We start from the raw sequence: 27,227 nt of genomic DNA on the forward strand, positions 1-27,227 counted from the left end.
TAGTCCATTTCAAATCCCATAGCTTAACCATTCATATATTTGGATTCCTTTCGACGAGGCGAGCAGTACGAGTACCACCTTGATGGGTCTGCGACGTTTCCTTCCAGAGTTATTACCAAAAAAACACAAACATCTCAGAATCCTCTCGGTTTGGGGTCAAAAAGTTGTCGCTCATTAAATCCCATAAGAAACGTCGCATCGAATGAATGTGATTGAATTCTCCCCGTCTGGACGAGCGGAATTGAATGGTGCAACTGATTTTGCTGTGCTGTGAAAATTCAGATATTTGCATGACTGCTTTTGTTTTATTTTGTGAATAGCAAAAAGCATTCAACCCCATAATACATGTTGTTTTATTGGTTGCTCGTCCATTTCATATCCCATAGCTTAACAACTCATATATTTGGATTCCTCTCGACGAGGCGAGCAGTAGGAGCACCACCTTGATGGGACTGCGACGTTTCCTTCCAGAGTTATTACCAAAAAAACACAAACATCCCAGAATCATCTCGGTTTGGGGTCAAAATGTTGTCGCTCATTAAATCCCATAGGAAACGTCGCATCGAATGAATGTGATTGAATTCTCCCCGTCTGGACGAGCGGAATTGAATGGTGCAACTGATTTTGCTGTGCTGTGAAAATTCAGATATTTGCATGACTGCATTGTTTTATTTTGTGAATAGCAAAAAGCATTCAACCCCATAATACATGTTGTTTTATTGGTCGCTCGTCCATTTCATATCACATAGCTTAAACATTCATATATTTGGATTCCTCTCGACGAGGCGAGCAGTACGAGTACCACCTTGATGGGTCTGCGACGTTTCCTTCCAGAGTTATTACCAAAAAACCACAAACATCCCAGAATCCTCTCGGTTTGGGGTCAAAATGGTGTCGCTTATTAAATCCCATAAGAAACGTCGCATCGAATAAATGTGATTGAATTCTACCCGTCTGGACGAGCGGAATTGAATGGTGCAACTGATTTTGCTGTGCTGTGAAAATTCAGATATTTGCATGACTGCTTTTGTTTTATTTTGTGAATAGCAAAAAGCATTCAACCCCATAATACATGCTGTTTTATTGGTCGCTCGTCCATTTCATATCTCATAGCTTAACAACTCAGATATTTGGATTCCTTTCGATGAGGCGAGCAGTACGAGTACCACCTTGATGGGTCTGCGACGTTTCCTTCCAGAGTTATTACCAAAAAACCACAAACATCCCAGAATCCTCTTGGTTTGGGGTCAAAATGTTGTCGTTTATTAAATCCCATAAGAAACGTCGCATCGAATAAATGTGATTGAATTCTCCCCGTCTGGACGAGCGGAATTGAATGGTGCAACTGATTTTGCTGTGCTGTGAAAATTCAGATATTTGCATGACTGCTTTTGTTTTATTTTGTGAATAGCAAAAAGCATTCAACCCCATAATACATGCTGTTTTATTGGTCGCTCGTCCATTTCATATCACATAGCTTAACCATTCATATATTTGGATTCCTCTCGACGAGGCGAGCAGTACGAGTACCACCTTGATGGTTCTGCGACGTTTCCTTCCAGAGTTATTACCAAAAAAACACAAACATCCCAGAATCCTCTCGGTTTGGGGTCAAAATGTTGTCGCTCATTAAATCCCATAAGAAACGTCGCATCGAATGAATCTGATTGAATTCTCCCCGTCTGGACGAGCGGAATTGAATGGTGCAACTGATTTTGCTGTGCTGTGAAAATTCAGATATTTGCATGACTGCTTTTGTTTTATTTTGTGAATAGCAAAAAGCATTCAACCACATAATACATGTTGTTTTATTGGTCGCTCGTCCATTTCATATCCCATAGCTTAACAACTCATATATTTGGATTCCTCTCGATGAGGCGAGCAGTAGCAGTACTACCTTGATGGGTCTGCGACGTTTCCTTCCAGAGTTATTACCAAAAAACCACAAACATCCCAGAATCCTCTCGGTTTGGGGTCAAAATGGTGTCGCTTATTAAATCCCATAAGAAACGTCGCATCGAATAAATGTGATTGAATTCTACCCGTCTGGACGAGCGGAATTGAATGGTGCAACTGATTTTGCTGTGCTGTGAAAATTCAGATATTTGCATGACTGCTTTTGTTTTATTTTGTGAATAGCAAAAAGCATTCAACCCCATAATACATGCTGTTTTATTGGTCGCTCGTCCATTTCATATCCCATAGCTTAACAACTCAGATATTTGGATTCCTTTCGATGAGGCGAGCAGCACGAGTTCCACCTTGATGGGTCTGTGACGTTTCCTTCCAGAGTTATTACCAAAAAACCACAAACATCCCAGAATCCTCTCGGTTTGGGGTCAAAATGTTGTCGTTTATTAAATCCCATAAGAAACGTCGCATCGAATAAATGTGATTGAATTCTCCCCGTCTGGACGAGCGGAATTGAATGGTGCAACTGATTTTGCTGTACTGTGAAAATTTCGATATTTGCATGACTGCTTTTGTTTAATTTTGTGAATAGCAAAAAGCATTCAACCCCATAATACATGCTGTTTTATTGGTCGCTCGTCCATTTCATATCACATAGCTTAAACATTCATATATTTGGATTCCTCTCGACGAGGCGAGCAGTACGAGTACCACCTTGATGGGTCTGCGACGTTTCCTTCCAGAGTTATTACCAAAAAACCACAAACATCCCAGAATCCTCTCGGTTTGGGGTCAAAATGGTGTCGCTTATTAAATCCCATAAGAAACGTCGCATCGAATAAATGTGATTGAATTCTACCCGTCTGGACGAGCGGAATTGAATGGTGCAACTGATTTTGCTGTGCTGTGAAAATTCAGATATTTGCATGACTGCTTTTGTTTTATTTTGTGAATAGCAAAAAGCATTCAACCCCATAATACATGCTGTTTTATTGGTCGCTCGTCCATTTCATATCCCATAGCTTAACAACTCAGATATTTGGATTCCTTTCGATGAGGCGAGCAGTACGAGTACCACCTTGATGGGTCTGCGACGTTTCCTTCCAGAGTTATTACCAAAAAACCACAAACATCCCAGAATCCTCTCGGTTTGGGGTCAAAATGTTGTCGCTCATTAAATCCCATAAGAAACGTCGCATCGAATGAATGTGATTGAATTCTCCCCGTCTGGACGAGCGGAATTGAATGGTGCAACTGATTTTGCTGTGCTGTGAAAATTCAGATATTTGCATGACTGCTTTTGTTTTATTTTGTGAATAGCAAAAAGCATTCAACCCCATAATACATGCTGTTTTATTGGTCGCTCGTCCATTTCATATCACATAGCTTAACCATTCATATATTTGGATTCCTCTCGACGAGGCGAGCAGTACGAGTACCACCTTGATGGTTCTGCGACGTTTCCTTCCAGAGTTATTACCAAAAAAACACAAACATCCCAGAATCCTCTCGGTTTGGGGTCAAAATGTTGTCGCTCATTAAATCCCATAAGAAACGTCGCATCGAATGAATCTGATTGAATTCTCCCCGTCTGGACGAGCGGAATTGAATGGTGCAACTGATTTTGCTGTGCTGTGAAAATTCAGATATTTGCATGACTGCTTTTGTTTTATTTTGTGAATAGCAAAAAGCATTCAACCACATAATACATGTTGTTTTATTGGTCGCTCGTCCATTTCATATCCCATAGCTTAACAACTCATATATTTGGATTCCTCTCGATGAGGCGAGCAGTAGGAGTACTACCTTGATGGGTCTGCGACGTTTCCTTCCAGAGTTATTACCAAAAAACCACAAACATCCCAGAATCCTCTCGGTTTGGGGTCAAAATGGTGTCGCTTATTAAATCCCATAAGAAACGTCGCATCGAATAAATGTGATTGAATTCTACCCGTCTGGACGAGCGGAATTGAATGGTGCAACTGATTTTGCTGTGCTGTGAAAATTCAGATATTTGCATGACTGCTTTTGTTTTATTTTGTGAATAGCAAAAAGCATTCAACCCCATAATACATGCTGTTTTATTGGTCGCTCGTCCATTTCATATCCCATAGCTTAACAACTCAGATATTTGGATTCCTTTCGATGAGGCGAGCAGTACGAGTACCACCTTGATGGGTCTGCGACGTTTCCTTCCAGAGTTATTACCAAAAAACCACAAACATCCCAGAATCCTCTCGGTTTGGGGTCAAAATGTTGTCGTTTATTAAATCCCATAAGAAACGTCGCATCGAATAAATGTGATTGAATTCTCCCCGTCTGGACGAGCGGAATTGAATGGTGCAACTGATTTTGCTGTACTGTGAAAATTTCGATATTTGCATGACTGCTTTTGTTTAATTTTGTGAATAGCAAAAAGCATTCAACCCCATAATACATGCTGTTTTATTGGTCGCTCGTCCATTTCATATCACATAGCTTAAACATTCATATATTTGGATTCCTCTCGACGAGGCGAGCAGTACGAGTACCACCTTGATGGGTCTGCGACGTTTCCTTCCAGAGTTATTACCAAAAAACCACAAACATCCCAGAATCCTCTCGGTTTGGGGTCAAAATGGTGTCGCTTATTAAATCCCATAAGAAACGTCGCATCGAATAAATGTGATTGAATTCTACCCGTCTGGACGAGCGGAATTGAATGGTGCAACTGATTTTGCTGTGCTGTGAAAATTCAGATATTTGCATGACTGCTTTTGTTTTATTTTGTGAATAGCAAAAAGCATTCAACCCCATAATACATGCTGTTTTATTGGTCGCTCGTCCATTTCATATCCCATAGCTTAACAACTCAGATATTTGGATTCCTTTCGATGAGGCGAGCAGTACGAGTACCACCTTGATGGGTCTGCGACGTTTCCTTCCAGAGTTATTACCAAAAAACCACAAACATCCCAGAATCCTCTCGGTTTGGGGTCAAAATGTTGTCGCTCATTAAATCCCATAAGAAACGTCGCATCGAATGAATGTGATTGAATTCTCCCCGTCTGGACGAGCGGAATTGAATGGTGCAACTGATTTTGCTGTGCTGTGAAAATTCAGATATTTGCATGACTGCTTTTGTTTTATTTTGTGAATAGCAAAAAGCATTCAACCACATAATACATGTTGTTTTATTGGTCGCTCGTCCATTTCATATCCCATAGCTTAACAACTCATATATTTGGATTCCGCTCGATGAGGCGAGCAGTAGGAGTACCACCTTGATGGGTCTGCGACGTTTCCTTCCAGAGTTATTACCAAAAAAACACAAACATCCCAGAATCATCTCGGTTTGGGGTCAAAATGTTGTCGCTCATTAAATCCCATAGGAAACGTCGCATCGAATGAATGTGATTGAATTCTCCCCGTCTGGACGAGCGGAATTGAATGGTGCAACTGATTTTGCTGTGCTGTGAAAATTCAGATATTTGCATGACTGCTTTTGTTTTATTTTGTGAATAGCAAAAAGCATTCAACCCCATAATACATGCTGTTTTATTGGTCGCTCGTCCATTTCATATCATATAGCTTAACCATTCATATATTTGGATTCCTCTCGACGAGGCGAGCAGTACGAGTACCACCTTGATGGTTCTGCGACGTTTCCTTCCAGAGTTATTACCAAAAAACCACAAACATCCCAGAATCCTCTCGGTTTGGGGTCAAAATGGTGTCGCTCATTAAATCCCATAAGAAACGTCGCATCGAATAAATGTGATTGAATTCTACCCGTCTGGACGAGCGGAATTGAATGGTGCAACTGATTTTGCTGTGCTGTGAAAATTCAGATATTTGCATGACTGCTTTTGTTTTATTTTGTGAATAGCAAAAAGCATTCAACCCCATAATACATGCTGTTTTATTGGTCGCTCGTCCATTTCATATCCCATAGCTTAACAACTCAGATATTTGGATTCCTTTCGATGAGGCGAGCAGTACGAGTACCACCTTGATGGGTCTGCGACGTTTCCTTCCAGAGTTATTACCAAAAAACCACAAACATCCCAGAATCCTCTCGGTTTGGGGTCAAAATGTTGTCGCTCATTAAATCCCATAAGAAACGTCGCATCGAATGAATGTGATTGAATTCTCCCCGTCTGGACGAGCGGAATTGAATGGTGCAACTGATTTTGCTGTGCTGTGAAAATTCAGATATTTGCATGACTGCTTTTGTTTTATTTTGTGAATAGCAAAAAGCATTCAACCACATAATACATGTTGTTTTATTGGTCGCTCGTCCATTTCATATCCCATAGCTTAACAACTCATATATTTGGATTCCGCTCGATGAGGCGAGCAGTAGGAGTACCACCTTGATGGGTCTGCGACGTTTCCTTCCAGAGTTATTACCAAAAAAACACAAACATCCCAGAATCATCTCGGTTTGGGGTCAAAATGTTGTCGCTCATTAAATCCCATAGGAAACGTCGCATCGAATGAATGTGATTGAATTCTCCCCGTCTGGACGAGCGGAATTGAATGGTGCAACTGATTTTGCTGTGCTGTGAAAATTCAGATATTTGCATGACTGCTTTTGTTTTATTTTGTGAATAGCAAAAAGCATTCAACCCCATAATACATGCTGTTTTATTGGTCGCTCGTCCATTTCATATCATATAGCTTAACCATTCATATATTTGGATTCCTCTCGACGAGGCGAGCAGTACGAGTACCACCTTGATGGTTCTGCGACGTTTCCTTCCAGAGTTATTACCAAAAAAACACAAACATCCCAGAATCCTCTCGGTTTGGGGTCAAAATGTTGTCGCTCATTAAATCCCATAAGAAACGTCGCATCGAATGAATCTGATTGAATTCTCCCCGTCTGGACGAGCGGAATTGAATGGTGCAACTGATTTTGCTGTGCTGTGAAAATTCAGATATTTGCATGACTGCTTTTGTTTTATTTTGTGAACAGCAAAAAGCATTCAACCACATAATACATGTTGTTTTATTGGTCGCTCGTCCATTTCATATCCCATAGCTTAACAACTCATATATTTGGATTCCTCTCGATGAGGCGAGCAGTAGGAGTACTACCTTGATGGGTCTGCGACGTTTCCTTCCAGAGTTATTACCAAAAAACCACAAACATCCCAGAATCCTCTCGGTTTGGGGTCAAAATGGTGTCGCTTATTAAATCCCATAAGAAACGTCGCATCGAATAAATGTGATTGAATTCTACCCGTCTGGACGAGCGGAATTGAATGGTGCAACTGATTTTGCTGTGCTGTGAAAATTCAGATATTTGCATGACTGCTTTTGTTTTATTTTGTGAATAGCAAAAAGCATTCAACCCCATAATACATGCTGTTTTATTGGTCGCTCGTCCATTTCATATCCCATAGCTTAACAACTCAGATATTTGGATTCCTTTCGATGAGGCGAGCAGTACGAGTACCACCTTGATGGGTCTGCGACGTTTCCTTCCAGAGTTATTACCAAAAAACCACAAACATCCCAGAATCCTCTCGGTTTGGGGTCAAAATGTTGTCGCTCATTAAATCCCATAAGAAACGTCGCATCGAATGAATGTGATTGAATTCTCCCCGTCTGGACGAGCGGAATTGAATGGTGCAACTGATTTTGCTGTGCTGTGAAAATTCAGATATTTGCATGACTGCTTTTGTTTTATTTTGTGAATAGCAAAAAGCATTCAACCACATAATACATGTTGTTTTATTGGTCGCTCGTCCATTTCATATCCCATAGCTTAACAACTCATATATTTGGATTCCTCTCGATGAGGCGAGCAGTAGGAGTACCACCTTGATGGGTCTGCGACGTTTCCTTCTAGAGTTATTACCAAAAAAACACAAACATCCCAGAATCATCTCGGTTTGGGGTCAAAATGTTGTCGCTCATTAAATCCCATAGGAAACGTCGCATCGAATGAATGTGATTGAATTCTCCCCGTCTGGACGAGCGGAATTGAATGGTGCAACTGATTTTGCTGTGCTGTGAAAATTCAGATATTTGCATGACTGCTTTTGTTTTATTTTGTGAATAGCAAAAAGCATTCAACCCCATAATACATGCTGTTTTATTGGTCGCTCGTCCATTTCATATCATATAGCTTAACCATTCATATATTTGGATTCCTCTCGACGAGGCGAGCAGTACGAGTACCACCTTGATGGTTCTGCGACGTTTCCTTCCAGAGTTATTACCAAAAAAACACAAACATCCCAGAATCCTCTCGGTTTGGGGTCAAAATGTTGTCGCTTATTAAATCCCATAAGAAACGTCGCATCGAATAAATGTGATTGAATTCTCCCCGTCTGGACGAGCGGAATTGAATGGTGCAACTGATTTTGCTGTGCTGTGAAAATTCAAATATTTGCATGACTGCATTTGTTTTATTTTGTGAATAACAAAAAGCATTCAACCCCATAATACATGCTGTTTTATTGGTCGCTAGTCCATTTCAAATCCCATAGCTTAACCATTCATATATTTGGATTCCTCTCGACGAGGCGAGCAGTACGAGTACCACCTTGATGGGTCTGCGACGTTTCCTTCCAGAATTATTACCAAAAAAACACAAACATCCCAGAATCCTCTCGGTTTGGGGTCAAAATGTTGTCGCTCATTAAATCCCATAAGAAACGTCGCATCGAATGAATGTGATTGAATTCTCCCCGTCTGGACGAGCGGAATTGAATGGTGCAACTGATTTTGCTGTGCTGTGAAAATTCAGATATTTGCATGACTGCTTTTGTTTTATTTTGTGAATAGCAAAAAGCATTCAACCACATAATACATGTTGTTTTATTGGTCGCTCGTCCATTTCATATCCCATAGCTTAACAACTCATATATTTGGATTCCTCTCGATGAGGCGAGCAGTAGGAGTACCACCTTGATGGGTCTGCGACGTTTCCTTCCAGAGTTATTACCAAAAAAACACAAACATCCCAGAATCATCTCGGTTTGGGGTCAAAATGTTGTCGCTCATTAAATCCCATAGGAAACGTCGCATCGAATGAATGTGATTGAATTCTCCCCGTCTGGACGAGCGGAATTGAATGGTGCAACTGATTTTGCTGTGCTGTGAAAATTCAGATATTTGCATGACTGCTTTTGTTTTATTTTGTGAATAGCAAAAAGCATTCAACCCCATAATACATGCTGTTTTATTGGTCGCTCGTCCATTTCATATCACATAGCTTAACCATTCATATATTTGGATTCCTCTCGACGAGGCGAGCAGTACGAGTACCACGTTGATGGTTCTGCGACGTTTCCTTCCAGAGTTATTACCAAAAAAACACAAACATCCCAGAATCATCTCGGTTTGGGGTCAAAATGTTGTCGCTCATTAAATCCCATAGGAAACGTCGCATCGAATGAATGTGATTGAATTCTCCCCGTCTGGACGAGCGGAATTGAATGGTGCAACTGATTTTGCTGTGCTGTGAAAATTCAGATATTTGCATGACTGCTTTTGTTTTATTTTGTGAATAGCAAAAAGCATTCAACCCCATAATACATGCTGTTTTATTGGTCGCTCGTCCATTTCATATCACATAGCTTAACCATTCATATATTTGGATTCCTCTCGACGAGGCGAGCAGTACGAGTACCACCTTGATGGTTCTGCGACGTTTCCTTCCAGAGTTATTACCAAAAAAACACAAACATCCCAGAATCCTCTCGGTTTGGGGTCAAAATGTTGTCGCTTATTAAATCCCATAAGAAACGTCGCATCGAATAAATGTGATTGAATTCTCCCCGTCTGGACGAGCGGAATTGAATGGTGCAACTGATTTTGCTGTGCTGTGAAAATTCAAATATTTGCATGACTGCATTTGTTTAATTTTGTGAATAAAAAAATGCATTCAACCCCATAATACATGCTGTTTTATTGGTCACTAGTCCATTTCAAATCCCATAGCTTAACCATTCATATATTTGGATTCCTCTCGACGAGGCGAGCAGTACGAGTACCACCTTGATGGGTCTGCGACGTTTCCTTCCAGAGTTATTACCAAAAAAACACAAACATCCCAGAATCCTCTCGGTTTGGGGTCAAAATGTTGTCGCTCATTAAATCCCATAAGAAACGTCGCATCGAATGAATGTGATTGAATTCTCCCCGTCTGGACGAGCGGAATTGAATGGTGCAACTGATTTTGCTGTGCTGTGAAAATTCAGATATTTGCATGACTGCTTTTGTTTTATTTTGTGAATAGCAAAAAGCATTCAACCCCATAATACATGTTGTTTTATTGGTCGCTCGTCCATTTCATATCCCATAGCTTAACAACTCATATATTTGGATTCCTCTCGATGAGGCGAGCAGTAGGAGAACCACCTTGATGGTTCTGCGACGTTTCCTTCCAGAGTTTTTACCAAAAAAACACAAACATCCTAGAATCATCTCGGTTTGGGGTCAAAATGTTGTCGCTCATTAAATCCCATAGGAAACGTCGCATCGAATGAATGTGATTGAATTCTCCCCGTCTGGACGAGCGGAATTGAATGGTGCAACTGATTTTGCTGTGCTGTGAAAATTCAGATATTTGCATGACTGCTTTTGTTTTATTTTGTGAATAGCAAAAAGCATTCAACCCCATAATACATGTTGTTTTATTGGTCGCTCGTCCATTTCATATCACATAGCTTAACCATTCATATATTTGGATTCCTCTCGACGAGGCGAGCAGTACGAGTACCACCTTGATGGGTCTGCGACGTTTCCTTCCAGAGTTATTACCAAAAATACACAAACATCCCAGAATCCTCTCGGTTTGGGGTCAAAATGCTGTCGCTCATTAAATCCCATAAGAAACGTCGCATCGAATGAATGTGATTGAATTCTCCCCGTCTGGAAGAGCGGAATTGAATGGTGCAACTGATTTTGCTGTGCTGTGAAAATTCAGATATTTGCATGACTGCTTTTGTTTTTTTTTGTGAATAGCAAAAAGCATTCAACCCCATAATACATGTTGTTTTATTGGTCGCTCGTCCATTTCATATCCCATAGCTTAACAACTCATACATTTGGATTCCTCTTGATGAGGCGAGCAGTTCGAGTTCCACCTTGATGGGTCTGCGACGTTTCCTTCCAGAGTTCTTACCAAAAAAACACAAACATCCCAGAATCCTCTCGGTTTGGGGTCAAAATGTTGTCGCGTATTAAATCCCATAAGAAACGTCGCATCGAATAAATGTGATTGAATTCTACCCGTCTGGACGAGCGGAATTGAATGGTGCAACTGATTTTGCTGTGCTGTGAAAATTCAGATATTTGCATGACTGCTTTTGTTTTATTTTGTGAATAGCAAAAAGCATTCAACCCCATAATACATGCTGTTTTATTGGTCGCTCGTCCATTTCATATCCCATAGCTTAACAACTCATATATTTGGATTCCTCTCGACGAGGCGAGCAGTACGAGTACCACCTTGATGGTTCTGCGACGTTTCCTTCCAGAGTTATTACCAAAAACCACAAAAATCCCAGAATCTTCTCGGTTTGGGGTCAAAATGTTGTCGCTCATTAAATCCCATAAGAAACGTCGCATCGAATGAATGTGATTGAATTCTCCCCGTCTGGACGAGCGGAATTGAATGGTGCAACTGATTTTGCTGTCCTGTGAAAATTCAGATATTTGCATGACTGCTTTTGTTTTATTTTGTGAATTGCAAAAAGCATTCAACCCCATAATACATGTTGTTTTATTGGTCGCTCGTCCATTTCATATCCCATAGCTTAACAACTCATACATTTGGATTCCTCTTGATGAGGCGAGCAGTTCGAGTTCCACATTGATGGGTCTGCGACGTTTCCTTCCAGAGTTATTACCAAAAAAACACAAACATCCCAGAATCCTCTCGGTTTGGGGTCAAAATGTTGTCGCTTATTAAATCCCATAAGAAACGTCGCATCGAATAAATGTGATTGAATTCTCCCCGTCTGGACGAGCGGAATTGAATGGTGCAACTGATTTTGCTGTGCTGTGAAAATTCAAATATTTGCATGACTGCATTTGTTTTATTTTGTGAATAACAAAAAGCATTCAACCCCATAATACATGCTGTTTTATTGGTCGCTAGTCCATTTCAAATCCCATAGCTTAACCATTCATATATTTGGATTCCTCTCGACGAGGCGAGCAGTACGAGTACCACCTTGATGGGTCTGCGACGTTTCCTTCCAGAATTATTACCAAAAAAACACAAACATCCCAGAATCCTCTCGGTTTGGGGTCAAAATGTTGTCGCTCATTAAATCCCATAAGAAACGTCGCATCGAATGAATGTGATTGAATTCTCCCCGTCTGGACGAGCGGAATTGAATGGTGCAACTGATTTTGCTGTGCTGTGAAAATTCAGATATTTGCATGACTGCTTTTGTTTTATTTTGTGAATAGCAAAAAGCATTCAACCACATAATACATGTTGTTTTATTGGTCGCTCGTCCATTTCATATCCCATAGCTTAACAACTCATATATTTGGATTCCTCTCGATGAGGCGAGCAGTAGGAGTACCACCTTGATGGGTCTGCGACGTTTCCTTCCAGAGTTATTACCAAAAAAACACAAACATCCCAGAATCATCTCGGTTTGGGGTCAAAATGTTGTCGCTCATTAAATCCCATAGGAAACGTCGCATCGAATGAATGTGATTGAATTCTCCCCGTCTGGACGAGCGGAATTGAATGGTGCAACTGATTTTGCTGTGCTGTGAAAATTCAGATATTTGCATGACTGCTTTTGTTTTATTTTGTGAATAGCAAAAAGCATTCAACCCCATAATACATGCTGTTTTATTGGTCGCTCGTCCATTTCATATCACATAGCTTAACCATTCATATATTTGGATTCCTCTCGACGAGGCGAGCAGTACGAGTACCACGTTGATGGTTCTGCGACGTTTCCTTCCAGAGTTATTACCAAAAAAACACAAACATCCCAGAATCATCTCGGTTTGGGGTCAAAATGTTGTCGCTCATTAAATCCCATAGGAAACGTCGCATCGAATGAATGTGATTGAATTCTCCCCGTCTGGACGAGCGGAATTGAATGGTGCAACTGATTTTGCTGTGCTGTGAAAATTCAGATATTTGCATGACTGCTTTTGTTTTATTTTGTGAATAGCAAAAAGCATTCAACCCCATAATACATGCTGTTTTATTGGTCGCTCGTCCATTTCATATCACATAGCTTAACCATTCATATATTTGGATTCCTCTCGACGAGGCGAGCAGTACGAGTACCACCTTGATGGTTCTGCGACGTTTCCTTCCAGAGTTATTACCAAAAAAACACAAACATCCCAGAATCCTCTCGGTTTGGGGTCAAAATGTTGTCGCTTATTAAATCCCATAAGAAACGTCGCATCGAATAAATGTGATTGAATTCTCCCCGTCTGGACGAGCGGAATTGAATGGTGCAACTGATTTTGCTGTGCTGTGAAAATTCAAATATTTGCATGACTGCTTTTGTTTTATTTTGTGAATAGCAAAAAGCATTCAACCCCATAATACATGCTGTTTTATTGGTCGCTCGTCCATTTCATATCACATAGCTTAACCATTCATATATTTGGATTCCTCTCGACGAGGCGAGCAGTACGAGTACCACCTTGATGGTTCTGCGACGTTTCCTTCCAGAGTTATTACCAAAAAAACACAAACATCCCAGAATCCTCTCGGTTTGGGGTCAAAATGTTGTCGCTTATTAAATCCCATAAGAAACGTCGCATCGAATAAATGTGATTGAATTCTCCCCGTCTGGACGAGCGGAATTGAATGGTGCAACTGATTTTGCTGTGCTGTGAAAATTCAAATATTTGCATGACTGCATTTGTTTAATTTTGTGAATAAAAAAATGCATTCAACCCCATAATACATGCTGTTTTATTGGTCACTAGTCCATTTCAAATCCCATAGCTTAACCATTCATATATTTGGATTCCTCTCGACGAGGCGAGCAGTACGAGTACCACCTTGATGGGTCTGCGACGTTTCCTTCCAGAGTTATTACCAAAAAAACACAAACATCCCAGAATCCTCTCGGTTTGGGGTCAAAATGTTGTCGCTCATTAAATCCCATAAGAAACGTCGCATCGAATGAATGTGATTGAATTCTCCCCGTCTGGACGAGCGGAATTGAATGGTGCAACTGATTTTGCTGTGCTGTGAAAATTCAGATATTTGCATGACTGCTTTTGTTTTATTTTGTGAATAGCAAAAAGCATTCAACCCCATAATACATGTTGTTTTATTGGTCGCTCGTCCATTTCATATCCCATAGCTTAACAACTCATATATTTGGATTCCTCTCGATGAGGCGAGCAGTAGGAGAACCACCTTGATGGTTCTGCGACGTTTCCTTCCAGAGTTTTTACCAAAAAAACACAAACATCCTAGAATCATCTCGGTTTGGGGTCAAAATGTTGTCGCTCATTAAATCCCATAGGAAACGTCGCATCGAATGAATGTGATTGAATTCTCCCCGTCTGGACGAGCGGAATTGAATGGTGCAACTGATTTTGCTGTGCTGTGAAAATTCAGATATTTGCATGACTGCTTTTGTTTTATTTTGTGAATAGCAAAAAGCATTCAACCCCATAATACATGTTGTTTTATTGGTCGCTCGTCCATTTCATATCACATAGCTTAACCATTCATATATTTGGATTCCTCTCGACGAGGCGAGCAGTACGAGTACCACCTTGATGGGTCTGCGACGTTTCCTTCCAGAGTTATTACCAAAAATACACAAACATCCCAGAATCCTCTCGGTTTGGGGTCAAAATGCTGTCGCTCATTAAATCCCATAAGAAACGTCGCATCGAATGAATGTGATTGAATTCTCCCCGTCTGGAAGAGCGGAATTGAATGGTGCAACTGATTTTGCTGTGCTGTGAAAATTCAGATATTTGCATGACTGCTTTTGTTTTTTTTTGTGAATAGCAAAAAGCATTCAACCCCATAATACATGTTGTTTTATTGGTCGCTCGTCCATTTCATATCCCATAGCTTAACAACTCATACATTTGGATTCCTCTTGATGAGGCGAGCAGTTCGAGTTCCACCTTGATGGGTCTGCGACGTTTCCTTCCAGAGTTCTTACCAAAAAAACACAAACATCCCAGAATCCTCTCGGTTTGGGGTCAAAATGTTGTCGCGTATTAAATCCCATAAGAAACGTCGCATCGAATAAATGTGATTGAATTCTACCCGTCTGGACGAGCGGAATTGAATGGTGCAACTGATTTTGCTGTGCTGTGAAAATTCAGATATTTGCATGACTGCTTTTGTTTTATTTTGTGAATAGCAAAAAGCATTCAACCCCATAATACATGCTGTTTTATTGGTCGCTCGTCCATTTCATATCCCATAGCTTAACAACTCATATATTTGGATTCCTCTCGACGAGGCGAGCAGTACGAGTACCACCTTGATGGTTCTGCGACGTTTCCTTCCAGAGTTATTACCAAAAACCACAAAAATCCCAGAATCTTCTCGGTTTGGGGTCAAAATGTTGTCGCTCATTAAATCCCATAAGAAACGTCGCATCGAATGAATGTGATTGAATTCTCCCCGTCTGGACGAGCGGAATTGAATGGTGCAACTGATTTTGCTGTCCTGTGAAAATTCAGATATTTGCATGACTGCTTTTGTTTTATTTTGTGAATTGCAAAAAGCATTCAACCCCATAATACATGTTGTTTTATTGGTCGCTCGTCCATTTCATATCCCATAGCTTAACAACTCATACATTTGGATTCCTCTTGATGAGGCGAGCAGTTCGAGTTCCACATTGATGGGTCTGCGACGTTTCCTTCCAGAGTTCTTACCAAAAAACCACAAACATCCCAGAATCCTCTCGGTTTGGGGTCAAAATGTTGTCGCTTATTAAATCCCATAAGAAACGTCGCATCGAATAAATGTGATTGAATTCTACCCGTCTGGACGAGCGGAATTGAATGGTGCAACTGATTTTGCTGTGCTGTGAAAATTCAGATATTTGCATGACTGCTTTTGTTTTATTTTGTGAATAGCAAAAAGCATTCAACCCCATAATACATGCTGTTTTATTGGTCGCTCGTCCATTTCATATCCCATAGCTTAACAACTCATATATTTGGATTCCTCTTGATGAGGCGAGCAGTTCGAGTTCCACCTTGATGGGTCTGCGACGTTTCCTTCCAGAGTTCTTACCAAAAAAACACAAACATCCCAGAATCCTCTCGGTTTGGGGTCAAAATGTTGTCGCGTATTAAATCCCATAAGAAACGTCGCATCGAATAAATGTGATTGAATTCTACCCGTCTGGACGAGCGGAATTGAATGGTGCAACTGATTTTGCTGTGCTGTGAAAATTCAGATATTTGCATGACTGCTTTTGTTTTATTTTGTGAATAGCAAAAAGCATTCAACCCCATAATACATGCTGTTTTATTGGTCGCTCGTCCATTTCATATCCCATAGCTTAACAACTCATATATTTGGATTCCTCTCGACGAGGCGAGCAGTACGAGTACCACCTTGATGGTTCTGCGACGTTTCCTTCCAGAGTTATTACCAAAAACCACAAAAATCCCAGAATCTTCTCGGTTTGGGGTCAAAATGTTGTCGCTCATTAAATCCCATAAGAAACGTCGCATCGAATGAATGTGATTGAATTCTCCCCGTCTGGACGAGCGGAATTGAATGGTGCAACTGATTTTGCTGTCCTGTGAAAATTCAGATATTTGCATGACTGCTTTTGTTTTATTTTGTGAATTGCAAAAAGCATTCAACCCCATAATACATGTTGTTTTATTGGTCGCTCGTCCATTTCATATCCCATAGCTTAACAACTCATACATTTGGATTCCTCTTGATGAGGCGAGCAGTTCGAGTTCCACATTGATGGGTCTGCGACGTTTCCTTCCAGAGTTCTTACCAAAAAACCACAAACATCCCAGAATCCTCTCGGTTTGGGGTCAAAATGTTGTCGCTTATTAAATCCCATAAGAAACGTCGCATCGAATAAATGTGATTGAATTCTACCCGTCTGGACGAGCGGAATTGAATGGTGCAACTGATTTTGCTGTGCTGTGAAAATTCAGATATTTGCATGACTGCTTTTGTTTTATTTTGTGAATAGCAAAAAGCATTCAACCCCATAATACATGCTGTTTTATTGGTCGCTCGTCCATTTCATATCCCATAGCTTAACAACTCATATATTTGGATTCCTCTCGATGAGGCGAGCAGTACGAGTACCACCTTGATGGGTCTGCGACGTTTCCTTCCAGAGTTATTACCAAAAAACCACAAACATCCCAGAATCCTCTCGGTTTGGGGTCAAAATGTTGTCGCTTATTAAATCCCATAAGAAACGTCGCATCGAATAAATGTGATTGAATTCTCCCCGTCTGGACGAGCGGAATTGAATGGTGCAACTGATTTTGCTGTGCTGTGAAAATTCAGATATTTGCATGACTGCTTTTGTTTTATTTTGTGAATAGCAACAAGCATTCAACCCCATAATACATGCTGTTTTATTGGTCGCTAGTCCATTTCAAATCCCATAGCTTAACCATTCATATATTTGGATTCCTCTCGACGAGGCGAGCAGTACGAGTACCACCTTGATGGGTCTGCGACGTTTCCTCCCAGAGTTATTACCAAAAAAACACAAACATCCCAGAATCCTCTCGGTTTGGGGTCAAAATGTTGTCGCTCATTAAATCCCATAAGAAACGTCGCATCGAATGAATGTGATTGAATTCTCCCCGTCTGGACGAGCGGAATTGAATGGTGCAACTGATTTTGCTGTGCTGTGAAAATTCAGATATTTGCATGACTGCTTTTGTTTTATTTTGTGAATAGCAAAAAGCATTCAACCACATAATACATGTTGTTTTATTGGTCGCTCGTCCATTTCATATCCCATAGCTTAACAACTCATACATTTGGATTCCTCTTGATGAGGCGAGCAGTTCGAGTTCCACCTTGATGGGTCTGCGACGTTTCCTTCCAGAGTTCTTACCAAAAAAACACAAACATCCCAGAATCCTCTCGGTTTGGGGTCAAAATGTTGTCGCGTATTAAATCCCATAAGAAACGTCGCATCGAATAAATGTGATTGAATTCTACCCGTCTGGACGAGCGGAATTGAATGGTGCAACTGATTTTGCTGTGCTGTGAAAATTCAGATATTTGCATGACTGCTTTTGTTTTATTTTGTGAATAGCAAAAAGCATTCAACCCCATAATACATGCTGTTTTATTGGTCGCTCGTCCATTTCATATCCCATAGCTTAACAACTCATATATTTGGATTCCTCTCGACGAGGCGAGCAGTACGAGTACCACCTTGATGGTTCTGCGACGTTTCCTTCCAGAGTTATTACCAAAAACCACAAAAATCCCAGAATCTTCTCGGTTTGGGGTCAAAATGTTGTCGCTCATTAAATCCCATAAGAAACGTCGCATCGAATGAATGTGATTGAATTCTCCCCGTCTGGACGAGCGGAATTGAATGGTGCAACTGATTTTGCTGTGCTGTGAAAATTCAGATATTTGCATGACTGCTTTTGTTTTATTTTGTGAATTGCAAAAAGCATTCAACCCCATAATACATGTTGTTTTATTGGTCGCTCGTCCATTTCATATCCCATAGCTTAACAACTCATACATTTGGATTCCTCTTGATGAGGCGAGCAGTTCGAGTTCCACATTGATGGGTCTGCGACGTTTCCTTCCAGAGTTCTTACCAAAAAACCACAAACATCCCAGAATCCTCTCGGTTTGGGGTCAAAATGTTGTCGCTTATTAAATCCCATAAGAAACGTCGCATCGAATAAATGTGATTGAATTCTACCCGTCTGGACGAGCGGAATTGAATGGTGCAACTGATTTTGCTGTGCTGTGAAAATTCAGATATTTGCATGACTGCTTTTGTTTTATTTTGTGAATAGCAAAAAGCATTCAACCCCATAATACATGCTGTTTTATTGGTCGCTCGTCCATTTCATATCCCATAGCTTAACAACTCATATATTTGGATTCCTCTCGATGAGGCGAGCAGTACGAGTACCACCTTGATGGGTCTGCGACGTTTCCTTCCAGAGTTATTACCAAAAAACCACAAACATCCCAGAATCCTCTCGGTTTGTGGTCAAAATGTTGTCGCTTATTAAATCCCATAAGAAACGTCGCATCGAATAAATGTGATTGAATTCTCCCCGTCTGGACGAGCGGAATTGAATGGTGCAACTGATTTTGCTGTGCTGTGAAAATTCAGATATTTGCATGACTGCTTTTGTTTTATTTTGTGAATAGCAACAAGCATTCAACCCCATAATACATGCTGTTTTATTGGTCGCTAGTCCATTTCAAATCCCATAGCTTAACCATTCATATATTTGGATTCCTCTCGACGAGGCGAGCAGTACGAGTACCACCTTGATGGGTCTGCGACGTTTCCTTCCAGAGTTATTACCAAAAAAACACAAACATCCCAGAATCCTCTCGGTTTGGGGTCAAAATGTTGTCGCTCATTAAATCCCATAAGAAACGTCGCATCGAATGAATGTGATTGAATTCTCCCCGTCTGGACGAGCGGAATTGAATGGTGCAACTGATTTTGCTGTGCTGTGAAAATTCAGATATTTGCATGACTGCTTTTGTTTTATTTTGTGAATAGCAAAAAGCATTCAACCCCATAATACATGTTGTTTTATTGGTCGCTCGTCCATTTCATATCCCATAGCTTAACAACTCATATATTTGGATTCCTCTCGATGAGGCGAGCAGTAGGAGTACCACCTTGATATTTCTGCGACGTTTCCTTCCAGAGTTATTACCAAAAAAACACAAACATCCCAGAATCATCTCGGTTTGAGGTCAAAATGTTGTCGCTCATTAAATCCCATAGGAAACGTCGCATCGAATGAATGTGATTGAATTCTCCCCGTCTGGACGAGCGGAATTGAATGGTGCAACTGATTTTGCTGTGCTGTGAAAATTCAGATATTTGCATGACTGCTTTTGTTTTATTTTGTGAATTGCAAAAAGCATTCAACCCCATAATACATGTTGTTTTATTGGTCGCTCGTCCATTTCATATCCCATAGCTTAACAACTCATACATTTGGATTCCTCTTGATGAGGCGAGCAGTTCGAGTTCCACATTGATGGGTCTGCGACGTTTCCTTCCAGAGTTCTTACCAAAAAACCACAAACATCCCAGAATCCTCTCGGTTTGGGGTCAAAATGTTGTCGCTTATTAAATCCCATAAGAAACGTCGCATCGAATAAATGTGATTGAATTCTACCCGTCTGGACGAGCGGAATTGAATGGTGCAACTGATTTTGCTGTGCTGTGAAAATTCAGATATTTGCATGACTGCTTTTGTTTTATTTTGTGAATAGCAAAAAGCATTCAACCCCATAATACATGCTGTTTTATTGGTCGCTCGTCCATTTCATATCCCATAGCTTAACAACTCATATATTTGGATTCCTCTCGATGAGGCGAGCAGTACGAGTACCACCTTGATGGGTCTGCGACGTTTCCTTCCAGAGTTATTACCAAAAAACCACAAACATCCCAGAATCCTCTCGGTTTGTGGTCAAAATGTTGTCGCTTATTAAATCCCATAAGAAACGTCGCATCGAATAAATGTGATTGAATTCTCCCCGTCTGGACGAGCGGAATTGAATGGTGCAACTGATTTTGCTGTGCTGTGAAAATTCAGATATTTGCATGACTGCTTTTGTTTTATTTTGTGAATAGCAACAAGCATTCAACCCCATAATACATGCTGTTTTATTGGTCGCTAGTCCATTTCAAATCCCATAGCTTAACCATTCATATATTTGGATTCCTCTCGACGAGGCGAGCAGTACGAGTACCACCTTGATGGGTCTGCGACGTTTCCTTCCAGAGTTATTACCAAAAAAACACAAACATCCCAGAATCCTCTCGGTTTGGGGTCAAAATGTTGTCGCTCATTAAATCCCATAAGAAACGTCGCATCGAATGAATGTGATTGAATTCTCCCCGTCTGGACGAGCGGAATTGAATGGTGCAACTGATTTTGCTGTGCTGTGAAAATTCAGATATTTGCATGACTGCTTTTGTTTTATTTTGTGAATAGCAAAAAGCATTCAACCCCATAATACATGTTGTTTTATTGGTCGCTCGTCCATTTCATATCCCATAGCTTAACAACTCATATATTTGGATTCCTCTCGATGAGGCGAGCAGTAGGAGTACCACCTTGATATTTCTGCGACGTTTCCTTCCAGAGTTATTACCAAAAAAACACAAACATCCCAGAATCATCTCGGTTTGAGGTCAAAATGTTGTCGCTCATTAAATCCCATAGGAAACGTCGCATCGAATGAATGTGATTGAATTCTCCCCGTCTGGACGAGCGGAATTGAATGGTGCAACTGATTTTGCTGTGCTGTGAAAATTCAGATTTTTGCATGACTGCTTTTGTTTTATTTTGTGAATAGCAAAAAGCATTCAACCCCATAATACATGCTGTTTTATTGGTCGCTCGTCCATTTCATATCCCATAGCTTAACAACTCATATATTTGGATTCCTCTCGATGAGGCGAGCAGTACGAGTACCACCTTGATGGGTCTGCGACGTTTCCTTCCAGAGTTATTACCAAAAAACCACAAACATCCCAGAATCCTCTCGGTTTGGGGTCAAAATGTTGTCGCTTATTAAATCCCATAAGAAACGTCGCATCGAATAAATGTGATTGAATTCTCCCCGTCTGGACGAGCGGAATTGAATGGTGCAACTGATTTTGCTGTGCTGTGAAAATTCAGATATTTGCATGACTGCTTTTGTTTTATTTTGTGAATAGCAACAAGCATTCAACCCCATAATACATGCTGTTTTATTGGTCGCTCGTCCATTTCATATCACATAGCTTAACCATTCATATATTTGGATTCCTCTCGACGAGGCGAGCAGTAGGAGAACCACCTTGATGGGTCTGCGACGTTTCCTTCCAGAGTTATTACCAAAAACCACAAAAATCCCAGAATCCTCTCGGTTTGGGGTCAAAATGTTGTCGCTCATTAAATCCCATAAGAAACGTCGCATCGAATGAATGTGATTGAATTCTCCCCGTCTGGACGAGCGGAATTGAATGGTGCAACTGATTTTGCTGTGCTGTGAAAATTCAGATATTTGCATGACTGCTTTTGTTTTATTTTGTGAATAGCAAAAAGCATTCAACCCCATAATACATGTTTTTTTATTAGTCGCTCGTCCATTTCATATCCCATAGCTTAACAACTCATATATTTGGATTCCTCTCGATGAGGCGAGCAGTAGGAGTACCATCTTAATGGTTCTACGACGTTTCCTTCCAGAGTTATTACCAAAAAAACACAAACATCCCAGAATCCTCTCGGTTTGGGGTCAAAATGCTGTCGCTCATTAAATCCCATAAGAAACGTCGCATCGAATGAATGTGATTGAATTCTCCCCGTCTGGACGAGCGGAATTGAATGGTGCAACTGATTTTGCTGTGCTGTGAAAATTCAGATATTTGCATGACTGCTTTTGTTTTATTTTGTGAATAGCAAAAAGCATTCAACCCCATAATACATGTTGTTTTATTGGTCGCTCGTCCATTTCATATCCCATAGCTTAACAACTCATACATTTGGATTCCTCTTGATGAGGCGAGCAGTTCGAGTTCCACCTTGATGGGTCTGCGACGTTTCCTTCCAGAGTTCTTACCAAAAAACCACAAACATCCCAGAATCCTCTCGGTTTGGGGTCAAAATGTTGTCGCGTATTAAATCCCATAAGAAACGTCGCATCGAATAAATGTGATTGAATTCTACCCGTCTGGACGAGCGGAATTGAATGGTGCAACTGATTTTGCTGTGCTGTGAAAATTCAGATATTTGCATGACTGCTTTTGTTTTATTTTGTGAATAGCAAAAAGCATTCAACCCCATAATACATGCTGTTTTATTGGTCGCTCGTCCATTTCATATCCCATAGCTTAACAACTCATATATTTGGATTCCTCTCGACGAGGCGAGCAGTACGAGTACCACCTTGATGGTTCTGCGACGTTTCCTTCCAGAGTTATTACCAAAAACCACAAAAATCCCAGAATCTTCTCGGTTTGGGGTCAAAATGTTGTCGCTCATTAAATCCCATAAGAAACGTCGCATCGAATGAATGTGATTGAATTCTCCCTGTCTGGACGAGCGGAATTGAATGGTGCAACTGATTTTGCTGTGCTGTGAAAATTCAGATATTTGCATGACTGCTTTTGTTTTATTTTGTGAATTGCAAAAAGCATTCAACCCCATAATACATGTTGTTTTATTGGTCGCTCGTCCATTTCATATCCCATAGCTTAACAACTCATACATTTGGATTCCTCTTGATGAGGCGAGCAGTTCGAGTTCCACATTGATGGGTCTGCGACGTTTCCTTCCAGAGTTCTTACCAAAAAACCACAAACATCCCAGAATCCTCTCGGTTTGGGGTCAAAATGTTGTCGCTTATTAAATCCCATAAGAAACGTCGCATCGAATAAATGTGATTGAATTCTACCCGTCTGGACGAGCGGAATTGAATGGTGCAACTGATTTTGCTGTGCTGTGAAAATTCAGATATTTGCATGACTGCTTTTGTTTTATTTTGTGAATAGCAAAAAGCATTCAACCCCATAATACATGCTGTTTTATTGGTCGCTCGTCCATTTCATATCCCATAGCTTAACAACTCATATATTTGGATTCCTCTCGATGAGGCGAGCAGTACGAGTACCACCTTGATGGGTCTGCGACGTTTCCTTCCAGAGTTATTACCAAAAAACCACAAACATCCCAGAATCCTCTCGGTTTGGGGTCAAAATGTTGTCGCTTATTAAATCCCATAAGAAACGTCGCATCGAATAAATGTGATTGAATTCTCCCCGTCTGGACGAGCGGAATTGAATGGTGCAACTGATTTTGCTGTGCTGTGAAAATTCAGATATTTGCATGACTGCTTTTGTTTTATTTTGTGAATAGCAACAAGCATTCAACCCCATAATACATGCTGTTTTATTGGTCGCTAGTCCATTTCAAATCCCATAGCTGAACCATTCATATATTTGGATTCCTCTCGACGAGGCGAGCAGTACGAGTACCACCTTGATGGGTCTGCGACGTTTCCTTCCAGAGTTATTACCAAAAAAACACAAACATCCCAGAATCCTCTCGGTTTGGGGTCAAAATGTTGTCGCTCATTAAATCCCATAAGAAACGTCGCATCGAATGAATGTGATTGAATTCTCCCCGTCTGGACGAGCGGAATTGAATGGTGCAACTGATTTTGCTGTGCTGTGAAAATTCAGATATTTGCATGACTGCTTTTGTTTTATTTTGTGAATAGCAAAAAGCATTCAACCACATAATACATGTTGTTTTATTGGTCGCTCGTCCATTTCATATCCCATAGCTTAACAACTCATATATTTGGATTCCTCTCGATGAGGCGAGCAGTAGGAGTACCACCTTGATGGGTCTGCGACGTTTCCTTCCAGAGTTATTACCAAAAAAACACAAACATCCCAGAATCATCTCGGTTTGGGGTCAAAATGTTGTCGCTCATTAAATCCCATAAGAAACGTCGCATCGAATGAATGTGATTGAATTCTCCCCGTCTGGACGAGCGGAATTGAATGGTGCAACTGATTTTGCTGTGCTGTGAAAATTCAGATATTTGCATGACTGCTTTTGTTTTATTTTGTGAATAGCAAAAAGCATTAAACCCCATAATACATGTTGTTTTATTGGTCGCTCGTCCATTTCATAACCCATAGCTTAACAACTCATATATTTGGATTCCTCTCGATGAGGCGAGCAGTAGGAGTACCACCTTGATATTTCTGCGACGTTTCCTTCCAGAGTTATTACCAAAAAAACACAAACATCCCAGAATCATCTCGGTTTGAGGTCAAAATGTTGTCGCTCATTAAATCCCATAGGAAACGTCGCATCGAATGAATGTGATTGAATTCTCCCCGTCTGGACGAGCGGAATTGAATGGTGCAACTGATTTTGCTGTGCTGTGAAAATTCAGATTTTTGCATGACTGCTTTTGTTTTATTTTGTGAATAGCAAAAAGCATTCAACCCCATAATACATGTTGTTTTATTGGTCGCTCGTCCATTTCATATCCCATAGCTTAACAACTCATATATTTGGATTCCTCTCGATGAGGCGAGCAGTAGGAGTACCACCTTGATATTTCTGCGACGTTTCCTTCCAGAGTTATTACCAAAAAAACACAAACATCCCAGAATCATCTCGGTTTGAGGTCAAAATGTTGTCGCTCATTAAATCCCATAGGAAACGTCGCGTCGAATAAATGTGATTGAATTCTCCCCGTCTGGACGAGCGGAATTGAATGGTGCAACTGATTTTGCTGTGCTGTGAAAATTCAGATTTTTGCATGACTGCTTTTGTTTTATTTTGTGAATAGCAAAAAGCATTCAACCCCATAATACATGTTGTTTTATTGGTCGCTCGTCCATTTCATATCACATAGCTTAACCATTCATATATTTGGATTCCTCTCGACGAGGCGAGCAGTACGAGTACCACCTTGATGGGTCTGCGACGTTTACCTCCAGAGTTATTACCAAAAACCACAAAAATCCCAGAATCCTCTCGGTTTGGGGTCAAAATGTTGTCGCTCATTAAATCCCATAAGAAACGTCGCATCGAATGAATGTGATTGAATTCTCCCCGCCTGGACGAGCGGAATTGAATGGTGCAACTGATTTTGCTGTGCTGTGAAAATTCAGATATTTGCATGACTGCTTTTGTTTTATTTTGTGAATAGCAAAAATCATTCAACCCCATAATACATGTTGTTTTATTAGTCGCTCGTCCATTTCATATCCCATAGCTTAACAACTCATATATTTGGATTCCTCTCGATGGGGCGAGCAGTAGGAGTACCACCTTGATGGTTCTGCGACGTTTCCTTCCAGAGTTATTACCAAAAAAACACAAACATCCCAGAATCCTCTCGGTTTGGGGTCAAAATGTTGTCGCTCATTAAATCCCATAAGAAACGTCGCATCGAATGAATGTGATTGAATTCTCCCCATCTGGAAGAGCGGAATTGAATGGTGCAACTGATTTTGCTGTGCTGTGAAAATTCAGATATTTGCATGACTGCTTTTGGTTTTTTTTGTGAATAGCAAAAAGCATTCAACCCCATAATACATGTTGTTTTATTGGTCGCTCGTCCATTTCATATCACATAGCTTAACCATTCATATATTTGGATTCCTCTCGACGAGGCGAGCAGTACGAGTACCACCTTGATGGGTCTGCGACGTTTCCTTCCAGAGTTATTACCAAAAACCACAAAAATCCCAGAATCCTCTCGGTTTGGGGTCAAAATGTTGTCGCTCATTAAATCCCATAAGAAACGTCGCATCGAATGAATGTGATTGAATTCTCCCCGTCTGGACGAGCGGAATTGAATGGGGCAACTGATTTTGCTGTGCTGTGAAAATTCAGATATTTGCATGACTGCTTTTGTTTTATTTTGTGAATAGCAAAAAGCATTCAACCCCATAATACATGTTGTTTTATTGGTCGCTCGTCCATTTCATATCCCATAGCTTAACAACTCATATATTTGGATTCCTCTTGATGAGGCGAGCAGTTCGAGTTCCACCTTGATGGGTCTGCGACGTTTCCTTCCAGAGTTATTACCAAAAAAACACAAACATCCCAGAATCCTCTCGGTTTGGGGTCAAAATGTTGTCGCTTATTAAATCCCATAAGAAACGTCGCATCGAATAAATGTGATTGAATTCTACCCGTCTGGACGAGCGGAATTGAATGGTGCAACTGATTTTGCTGTGCTGTGAAAATTCAGATATTTGCATGACTGCTTTTGTTTTATTTTGTGAATAGCAAAAAGCATTCAACCCCATAATACATGTTGTTTTATTGGTCGCTCGTCCATTTCATATCCCATAGCTTAACAACTCATATATTTGGATTCCTCTCGATGAGGAGAGCAGTAGGAGTACCACCTTGATGTTTCTGCGACGTTTCCTTCCAGAGTTATTACCAAAAAAACACAAACATCCCAGAATCATCTCGGTTTGAGGTCAAAATGTTGTCGCTCATTAAATCCCATAGGAAACGTCGCATCGAATGAATGTGATTGAATTCTCCCCGTCTGGACGAGCGGAATTGAATGGTGCAACTGATTTTGCTGTGCTGTGAAAATTCAGATTTTTGCATGACTGCTT

This window comes from Petromyzon marinus, unplaced genomic scaffold (assembly GCF_048934315.1).
Source record: "Petromyzon marinus isolate PM22_M1 ecotype Great Lakes invasive population unplaced genomic scaffold, UKy_Petmar_22M1.pri1.0 PM_Scaffold_14, whole genome shotgun sequence".
NCBI lineage: Eukaryota > Metazoa > Chordata > Hyperoartia > Petromyzontiformes > Petromyzontidae > Petromyzon > Petromyzon marinus.